Source organism: Triticum aestivum, chromosome 6B (assembly GCF_018294505.1).
Source record: "Triticum aestivum cultivar Chinese Spring chromosome 6B, IWGSC CS RefSeq v2.1, whole genome shotgun sequence".
Classification (NCBI taxonomy): Eukaryota; Viridiplantae; Streptophyta; class Magnoliopsida; order Poales; family Poaceae; genus Triticum; species Triticum aestivum.
In genome coordinates this window covers 650,070,924-650,081,448 of record NC_057810.1, presented here as the reverse complement: position 1 = coordinate 650,081,448, position 10,525 = coordinate 650,070,924, and the positions used below count along the sequence as shown (strand labels likewise).

The window sequence follows — 10,525 nt, the reverse complement described above, 5'->3', positions numbered from 1 at the left end:
GGGCGGAGGCGAACGCGATGGGGCAGCGCGGCGGCAGGCGGCGGCCTAGGCGGGGTGAAATCAGTGGCGGGGTCTGGATATACGGCGGGGTGAAGCCTTAGAAAGTTAACATGTAACTCTTGCAAACTATTTCAAGAGCCCGTGGCAACGCACGGGCAGTCTACTAGTAATCCTAAATTTTTACTTTCTTCACAGACTTTGAACATCTCACATGCAAAACTACTACCTGTTACTCGTCCTCCTTCCGTGGAAAACGGCGAATTATTTATACAAGAGCTTAGCCACCTGAGCGCATGATTCAACATGCGATCTGTGGGAGAAGACAAGGCCTGCAAATATTTTGGGGTGGTAAAAAAAGGAATCCCGGCATATGCTGTCTCCTGACTCGGTCGGACGTCGGAGGGCTGCCAGAGCAGCGAATGGCACGCAGCACGGCCGGTTGATTCCCGAAATCCAAAAATAAGAGAAGGATGGATGTACAAGCCTCCTCATAGCTCAGTGATTCTGGGCGTTGGATCGGTTTCCTTGATGCGTTCTCGTCCGTCCGATCGAGCTCTGGAGAAGTCTGGGCCGTTGGATCTGGGGTAAACACTGCTGGAATGAATAGTGATGGCAGCAAAATGTAAATACCATGCCCCCACCAGGGCATTTCGGTCATTTCGCGTATTGTGGGTATAAAAGGGGGCCACGCCCGTGTTGAAACCCTAGCCGGCTCCTCCTCCCTCCCGCAGCTGCCTCGCTCCCTCCCACGCACCCGCCTCCCTTCCTCTTCCTCTCCCTCACCTCTCCCTCCACCAGGCCTCGCCGCCCCGCCCACTTCGCCGCAGCCGACGCCCCTCAGACGTCGCCGTCGTGGCTCAGCCATCTCCCCGCACGCTCCTCCCCTTCCCCGCTCCTCCCCTTCTCCATTGCAGCCGCCGCCGCGCCCATCCCCTTCTCTACTGCAGCCGACACGACGCTCGTACGGGGAGGATAGGCGGACGGAAGCGTTCTCCCTCCGTGTTGCCGTCGCGGTGCCCGCCCGCGGGCGGCTCCCTCTCCTCGCTAGCCCTGCCCCGCCTCGCCGCCTCACCCACCTCACCCCGCCGTCCCGCCTCGCCTGTCCCGTTCGCAGTGGCCGATGCCCCGCGGCCTCGCCCGGCCCCGTCGTCCCACCCCACCGTCTCGCCCGCCCCGCTCGTCCCGCTCGCCGTGGCCGTGGCCGATGACCGCGGCCCCGTCGTCCCGCCCCGCTCGCCGTGGCCGATGACCGCGCCACCAGGGGCCGTGGCGCAGACCCATGTCCCCGCGCGGCGGCGGCAGATCCCTCATCACGGAGCCAGCCCTCCCGCCGGTGCCACGCCGCGCCGTGATGCCGCTGGCTTGGAGGCTCGTGTTCAGGCAGCCGCCGCGGCGTCGCTGGATGCGGTGGCAGGCTCTCAGGGGACCGCTTGACAGGGGGGCCGTCGCGGCTTCCGGTGGTGCCAAGCCGTAGATCTGAGACACCGTTTACACTTCGGTTTCGATTTGGTGCCTCCACTCCTCACCACCTCTTCCTCTCTGATCTTGTTTGTTTGTAGGCTTGGGATTGTAGGTTATTTGTCTTCTCTATATGTAGATGCTATTGGATTCAGACCATAGTCGAAAGTTGGGGGCCTTTTGTGCTCTCAGGTTTGGCTATATTCCAAGTATTAGGATTTCTCTCAGGTTTGGCTAGGTTCCATAGATGGCCACAGAGCCTTTTGTGCTCTCAGGTTTGGCTAGATTCCAAGTATTTGGATTTTTTGGGTCAATGATCTGGCTAGGTTGGCTAGGTTCCAAAGCTGGCCACTTCTCTGTGGCCTTTTGTGCTGCCTTGCTTGGACTCGATGGGAGAGAGATAAGGGTTGGGCTAGGTTCCAAAGATGGCCACTTTTCTGTGGCCTTTTGTGATGCCTTGCTTGGACTTGATGGGAGAGGGAGAAGGGTTTTGCTAGGTTCCAAATATTGGGATCTTTTGGAAGTTAAGGTACTCATGTGCTCTTTGTTATATTGTAAAGCATGTATATGGGGTATTCCTCTGGTTCAAAACGAATACTAGGTTACGATCCTTACACTTGAAATTTATCATTATTTGGATACTCTGCGGTGTTGTTTTGTTTACTAAATTCTCCAGTTATTTTCAGTTTCAATTAGGCTCTGTGTAGTGATTATCTCGGCTTTTTCAACAGCAACTATACCATCGTGATGTGTAATTACAGATTGTTTTAGTGTTATAATTTGTTCTGACCTCCATGATTTATAGTATTGACATATTGAGCTTGTATGCCCTTTCCATGAATTGAGTTCTATGTAAGTCTTGGCAATGCATTGACATGGTTCTGGTAGCCATTATGATGCATGATGCACCACATTGCCAGTTCCTTTCTATCACTGATTTTTTGATAAATCTTGCTGCAGTGAAACCCAAAGAATGATATGGCTGTGAATGAAAAGGGTACTATTTATTAGTCTTATAGTGGCCTGACATGCTATCGAATTTTTTTAGTATCTAAAAAGGCAGACCAGTTTTGCAATGAATGTTTATATTTTCCATTACATTTGGTCATAAGATTTTACTTTGTTTTGCCAGGAGAGTTTCACTTCATGTAGCTACTACACTAGGAGAATTGTATGCTTGCGCCGAGGAAAATGTTATGCCGACCGTGGACAAGTGCCCTGAACTCACCTATGCCCGGTATGGATGGCTTTTCAATTTCGTGCCTTGACTTCTACTCCCTCTGTTCCAAATTACTCGTCGTGGTTTTAGTTCAAATTTGAACTAAAACCACGACGAGTAATTTGGAATGGAGGGAGTAGATTGTAATCCTACTTGACTTTTGCATCAATGATAAGTGAAGTTCTCTACATTCCTCGATTTTTAGTGTTAGGAGACAGAATATGTATCCTTAGTTACCTCTTCCTACATTTTTGGTTTGCCTTTTTTAACCCAAATAAACCACACCTTTACCATATTTTACACGGATGTCATATTTAGTCATTGGCATAGCTTTGGAAGTTCAGTTCAGATAAAAAGATCATCCCATATGACCAGAAACTATTTATGTTCAGATTATAAATCATATGCAATTTAATGTTTTTAAATGGATAGGGTGATTGGCAATAGATAAATGATATTAGCTTTGCATTGCGGATTATTTCCTTTTTTGGCTATAGGTTTTAGCCATTAAATTTAACTATAGGTTTGTTTCTGTAACTTGTTCGCCTTTAGAACAGGCTTTTGCGTGGCTTACAAAAGAAAAGAGTGAGTGGTTGGTGCGTGGGAGTGCACCGTGGGTCTGATCTGGATTGTTTTAGCTCGGATTTTGTCGTCTTTTTTACCTCTTATTTCGCTTTGGGTGCGGTGTTAGGCGTTCCTTCCTTGGATTGTAGCTATCTCCTTTTCTTTCTCTTCTTCTTCTTTCAATTTTTTCCCTTGTCTTTGCCTTAGCACTGAAATGCATATCTACTGTTTTGCAGGTAATCTGGTGTGAGCCCGCCGTGGCCGCCAGGGCGGAGGAAGGCGGCGAGGGGCCCGCCATGGACCGGTTCGACCCCGGCGCGCCGCCGCCGTTCGAGCTGGCGGACACCCACGCCGCCATCCCCAAGCACTGCCAGATGCGATTATCTGCAGGTTCATTTCTTCTCTCTTTCTTTCCTCTTCTTGGACCCCCTCTTGCTGCCAGCTCCTGACTGTGTTCCCTTCTCCTCAAGGTCAGTCAGCCGTGTCAGCCTCATGTACCCACCACGAGATGAAAGATGGATTTGGAGAAGGGAGGGAGCAGGAGGAGAAGAGGAAGAAGACACCGTACCACCTCCATGCACCTCCAATTTCTCTATCCTTTTCTTGCAGGTACCCACACTTCTCTCTTCCTCCTGATTAGCCCGATATCTTATCTCATGTACTCGTCTTCTCATCTTTGTTTGTGCATAATCTTTTCTATACATGTGTACAAGTTGTATGTTTACAAGTTGCTCGATGAAAATCAAAGCAAGCTTTTGAGTGATGTTCTGTTCTTTGCAGAATAGGGATGGACAATTGGTCAATATACCGAACGGATACATTCACTGGAAATGAGGGGCTATTGATGTTGTGGGCTTGATTGGCTTTGCAGGTTCCAACCAGATTGCTTTGCAGGTATTATGCAAGAATTGTTTTCTTTATTATGAGAAAGCTCAATATTTTTTTGCTGTGAATTACATATGTAAGTGTTATGTGTGATTGTTAGATTGTAGCAGAGATACTATATACAGGGTGTTAATTGTTCAGTTTGCTTGCTTGTTGCTTATCTACACAGTTATACAGGGTGTTAATTGTTCAGTTTGCTTGCTTGTCGCTTATCTACACAGTGATGCGTTGATTTAGTTTTTCTGCTTGCTTAGTTGGCTAATAAGAACATAAGTGTACATGATTACTGCACTACATGATATCCTATAGTATTGTTGTTCAGTGATATTAATCACAATTTGCAAGAACAAAGATAAATGTTGGTCCCCTTTTAGCTAATAGTAGGGACTCACTGATTAGTAGCAAAAAACAGGATCAAGTGCATGCTTAATTTTCTTTTGCAGGTTAAGGATGAGGCCTCAATTATTATTCTTTTATTATGATTGTTGTGTATAGCATGTCCGTTATTCTCATCCTATCTGATTGTTGAACTGCACTTGATCATGGTTGTTCATACTCTTAATTCCTGTCCCCGTCGGATCGAGCCACTGGATGACCTCGGCCGTCGGATCAAAGCCGAGGCATTGTAGGAATGGATAGTTACCGTCTCGCGGTAAAAATCTCGTGCACCACGCGTAATTCCTGTCCCCCGCCGAGGGCATTTTCATCATCTCATGTACATGGGTATAAAAGGGGGGCCACGCTCGTGGTAAAACCCTAGCCTCCTCTCTCCTCTGCTACAACCATCCTCGGTGAGCTCCATCCTCGTCCTGCTCCTCTACTTCGGCTATTGTATGTAACATGGTTGTGGCTATATTGATGTGGTGCTCGTCTGGTTGATGCTCTATGCCCTACTCATGCATTGGTTCCTGCTTGAGCTCTGTAGTTGTGGATCCATGCTATTCTAGGGTTCGCAGGCTGTTGTTCATGTTCATTTGCTATCATAGGACCTCCTGTGATGCTCTGGTCAACATGTGGGTGCCCTGGTCCTATAGCTATGCTCCTGGATTTGCTAAATTGATAAGTGACGTTCGTGCTAGGGCGATGATGATTAACCGTGGATGAAGTAAGTGTGCCTTTGAGCAATTGAGGCACCTGTGGGTATCAAGTTGGATCCTCCTTCTTGTCTCTAGAATCCTTTTTGATCATGTGATACTTATTGTTCTGTCCTTGGATGGTCGTTCTTCTTGAGTGATAACCAGGGCAGCTTCGTTGTATAAACAGATTAATCTGGTGAAAAGAAACGATGGGGGTAGGTTATATGATCGAGGAAAGATGAATCTGAGCCCACTATCCAATGAACCCTGAACCATTTTTTTAAATTTAAAGGTGTCATTTATTTATGCTCCAGTGGTTATACCCATATTATGTAAATATTTCTTCTCTCTCATACCTTTATTTCATATCAAAGTGCTGCTTTCAGGTGCTAGATTAATTTGGTCCTTGCTTAGCCATATAATCACATGCCAGATAGGTCGCATGGTTGATTAGAAAAAGATCATTTGAGGGTCCATGCGTATTGTGGTTGTAGTTCTGCGAATCAAAATGTTATTCTTGGTTGCTAGATTAATTTGGTTATCCAGTCGGCTCCCAGTTTCCAGTTTCTAATTATATGAAGAAATGGTGTTTTAATGTTAATTAATTTGTTCGGTACTTCTGTTTTCTAATTCTTTGCTTGATGTGTTTTCAATTGGGAGCTCTCCACTCGAAAGATACCTCAACGCCCAGCCACCTCTTCACCACCACACGCCAGTCAGCGCACGAGGCAGCGGAACTGGGTTTGTCTTCGTCCAGGGAAGTGAAGGTCTACCCCTTCTCTCTCTCCTTTCTTTGTTCTTGTTTGTTTGTAGGCCCGGGCTTGTAGATTTGTCGTCTTCTCTATTTGGAGATGCTGTTGGACTGAGACTATATTCCAAATACAGGGGCCTTTTGTGCTCCCTGGTTTGGCTAGATTCCAAGTATTAGGATTTTTTGGGCTCTATGGTCTGATGCTGTTAATTTCGGCTTATTGTAGCTTCAAAAATGATCAATTTTGGACGTATTGAATTGGAATTTTCTCTCTGTTGGGCCCATCGGTGGAGTTCGCCCTGGGGCCTTTGAAATCCTAGAGCCGGCCCTAGGTTTAGTATGTCATTTTTCCTGAGCGTTTTCCTGAGTATGAGCCGCTGATCCTTAGAGCCATTTGCTACTGAGTGTGATCATAAGATTAAATAATGGTCTCTTACACAGCAATTTGCTTTCTTACACTGTTTGTTACTTAGTTAGTCTTTATTATATCATAACTCACGGCTTCTCTACCTCTTTTTTGTAAAGAAGAATTAAATCAATCCTAAGCCTGCACCACAAATATTTGTTTTAGCACCACAATTATCGTATGGAGCTGATATTTCTTTAAAAGTTATTGTGCTCTATGTCTCTTCTTCTACTTGATTTGTGCTACATTTTGTGCCGCCAGTAAAACTTTCTTTGCTATTTCATTAGGCTCAGTTAGTGATTTGTCTCGGGCATTTTCATCAAAAAGGGAGCACTTGTGAGCGGCTACCACCAGGAGGTGACCAGTACACGAGCAGCTGCATACGACAAGAGGAGAGGCACACAAATGACGTAATATTCAGGTTGACCTGACCACCCAACCTTTTGCTAGGTCTGATTCTTATGCAGACTTCTCTTGCAATGTGAAGCAGCCTAACCAATTCATTACTGCCGATTCATTTATTACAATGTAGTATTAGCTATAAATACTTGCTTTTTTTGCGGGGTAGAAATACTTGCTTCTGTGATGATAAAAGAAATGGTTATGTTAGATATAGTATTAGCTATAAATACTTGCTTTTTTGCGATGTAGTATTAGCATATTCAACATGTTCTCTTTAGCCTTGCGGCTCATAGGATTGCCTTGATTCAGTGACTTCGCTTCAGCTACATTAGAACAAATAAATATGGGTCAAAACATTAGTCACAGTAATTTGGTTACTTACATCCCTCGGATTAGATGCATAATATTGTGTGGACACGACAAGACATTTTTTTAGAAAAAAGCGATCAGATCTGAAGCCTATATGCTATCGACGGAGTGATTTTTTATGACCTTAGACACATGTAGTTTGTTCCCTCTCTCCAATATGCTTTTTATCAAGAGATTTGCTAAAGAACTAAATGGTGCTGCCTAGCCTACTGCATGTAGCCACAAATTGAATCAATTAATAGCGGAAGCACACAATGTTTTACTTGCGGAGTTTTTATGCTCCACTTTCAACTACTTGCATGTTTATGTTGCCTTTGACGTGACTTGTACAAGCCTATATTACTGTCTTCTCTCCTATAGTCGGTATAAATAGACCCCCCCCCTCCCAATTTAGCAGGGTTACTCTAATGTAAGTGGTGCATAATGTATATCTTTTTACTTCTGATCAGAGAATAGATAACTTTGGCCTTCTATGTGTTGATAAAATGGTGAACACCTTGTGGCACAATACTGACAGCCTATGGTTTTTATATGCTATACTAGCAGCCCACCAAAAGAATTTTGTACATAAATACAAGGTTTTAATGTTCTGCCAGCCGGTCCATTGAAGATGTGCCATATTAAAAGATGCAGGCTGCCAATTTCACTTACAGAAACATAGTATATCAGTGAGTTTTGGACAAAAGCACATACTGCTTTAGTTTTTTTTCTGTCAACATGATGACGCTTCACAATTTCTCTTCATAACACATTATTCCCAGAGTGCAATTCCTTTAGTTGAATCTGAGTGATGTTGTGTGTGTGTGTGTGTGTGTGTGTTTTATTTTCAGTTTTGTATTTTTGTTCTTGCTCGGCAGGGTGATCGACGAGGAGCTAGCAAGATTATTTAGTGTGTGATTCCTGTAGTTGAATCTGAGTGATGCCGTGTGTGTGTTTTAATTTTAGTTTTGTATTTTTTTTCTTGCTCGGCTGGGTCGACTAGGAGATGGAATCATGGTTTTTATCGTCCCATTTCTTCGGTTCAATTGCCAGATTTGTTGTGGCCTAACTTCATCTCTATTGCCTGTGTTCAGCATTTGCAGCACATATGTTGCACATTCTGGAGTTTGTGCCTGCAAAGTGAATGGGTAGACCAGCCGACTGTTGTGATGCGTCCTTCCAAGCGCCTTCCACCCTCAGTGTTCCTGTTTCAGTCACGGCAAATATTCGTGTGTAGAGGCTGATAAAGCCTTTATGCCTTGTTTGTGTTTGTAAATATGCGGATGATATGTACAATCTGTTGCCGGTGTTGTTCTGATGCTATGTATTCTAACAACTTATGTACTTGGGCTTTTATCCGAATCAATTCAATTGTGTATGTCTTTTCACTTGTGGATCGTTTCCTCTTCATTTCTATGGATCATGTTATTTTGCATCTATACTTTTCTTTGGAACTGACATGTGCACTTCGCCTTTGTTTGTACTCATGTGACATGAGTTGAACCTTACTGCTTTTCTTGGAACTGTCAGTGTATGAGTGAACAACATTATGCTCCTGTTATGTCGTCTATAACCTGTCTATCAATGTACTGTTCTTTCCTTATTAGCTATCTATTTGGTTTTGCACAAAAAGGTTATGCTATCCATCAATGGCACAACATGTGATTTTCTCATCGCCAGGCTTTCTTCTCGCCATCCGCAATTGAATGTTTTTTCTTCTCTTCATTGTTATCCTCTATGAATGCATATGCTAAATCTGGATTACTACTAACGTATACGTGCTTGACTAAAACGTTCGGACCGGCATCCTCGTGCCGAGGCGCGATCTTGATCTAGTCGCCAAGATGCGTGCGCCCGGAAGCAGGACGTGGACGTTTACCGTCACGGCCGGCAACAAATAATCATCTTTTCCCGCACGTAACAGTCGATCAAACCGAAGGCGACACTCACGTATATATACTAGTACTGTATAATTTTCTACCCATTCTTAGCGTGTAGTGATTGATCCTAGCACATTTCTACTGATAAACTATGCTGGTAATGGACAGTGGCAACTGGCAAGTCCTTTCAGACGGGAAAACTACATTCGCTGGGACCCTGAACCGGACTGCTCCAGTGATTAGCATGGGCACGCCGCACGCATGACAGCTTGTGTTGCTTAACTTATGTTGCCGCCCACATGGATTGCTTCTGCTCGATCAACGTCCTGCTGTGCCACATCCCACATGCCTGCCCAACTTTGCAAGGCATGGCCGGTGATGCGGCCCCCTTCAAGGCTTCAACTTCTCTGCAACGAATGATGTTGCATCGGTTTGCTGCTTAGCTGCATTCGCCCGTTCGTCCGGTGTACATGTCCGCATGCATGCCTGATGATTCATGGGAGATGGTTGTAGAGGGCCCGTCCGGCACCAGGAGCAGAGGAGAGCTACGCGACATGACGGAATGCATAGGGCTGCTTTGCCGCGGCGAGGCGCCGTGTTCACTGAACCTGGCCTGGAATCCCGAACAGCGGGAAGGTGAACCCAGCCTCTTGGCAATATGACGACGATACTGTCTTTTTCCCATGGGGATCCTGCGTATTAGAAGGGAGAGAGAGGTTTGGTGGAATAGTTGTTTTATTGCTTGAGCCTTGTGGACATACATATAGAAGTAAAATGATCAACTTGGAGTACAAGACAAGCCAGAACTAATCCTAGTCTATCTAGTCTTTCCTAATAATCAATATACTCAACATCCCCCCGCAGTCACAATGGGAGCGACGCAGACGGTGAGACTGAAGAAGAATCTGAAGGCAAGCCGACGGACAACCCCCCACAGTCGTAACGGTCGATGCATCGCGGAGTTGTGGCTGGAGTGAAAACCGATGAGGTTGCTCAAGCAGGCGGTAGCCCTTTGTGCCGTTTGTCGATGTAGCCGTGAGCGTGGGTGGTGGAGCCGTGGTTGAGGTAGCCGTGCGAAGAATGCCGTGGTCGATGTCGAGTCGGGGTAGCCGGTGTCGAGAAAGTCGCCGTGGAGCCGCGGGCGCAAGAAGGCGCCAAGTTAGTCGTGGGCGCAGTGGTGTCGAAGTAATGGTGCGCCAGGAAGCAGATGATGTTGACGACGCGTCGCGCCGGGTTTGCCAACCCCGGGGACACATCGTAGACGAAGGCACGCGTCGGTGTTGCCAGCACCGGGCATGCGTAGACGGACGATGTCGAAGTTGACGAAGCGCCGCACCAGGTTTGCCGGGCCCGGGGACACGTCGTGGACGAAGGCACGCGGCGGTGTTGCCAGCACCGGGCATGCGTAGACTGGGACCTGCACGAGCTATACGCAATGTCGAAGAAGTCGGAGAGGCCAGCAGAGAAGGACTCGACGACGGTTGCAGCGCCAATCGGCACGGGGCCAATGTCGCCCACGGTTGTCGGAGTAGATGA

General features: G+C 46.3%; 1 long non-coding RNA gene across 10 annotated transcripts; it reads left to right on the top strand.

Annotated features, from left to right (window-relative positions):
- Positions 1 to 712: 712 nt before the first annotated feature.
- LOC123138496 (uncharacterized) lies at positions 713 to 8,497 on the top strand. 10 transcript variants are annotated; one of them, XR_006469198.1, is made up of 8 exons: positions 713 to 1,509; positions 2,419 to 2,455; positions 2,591 to 2,695; positions 3,478 to 3,631; positions 3,717 to 3,850; positions 4,022 to 5,969; positions 6,647 to 6,780; positions 8,204 to 8,497. It is a non-coding gene; the product is annotated as an uncharacterized lncRNA (long non-coding RNA). The 10 variants fall into 10 exon arrangements; XR_006469197.1 differs by having other exon boundaries at positions 713 to 1,987; XR_006469195.1 differs by lacking the exon at positions 2,419 to 2,455.
- The last annotated feature ends 2,028 nt before the right edge of the window (positions 8,498 to 10,525 follow it).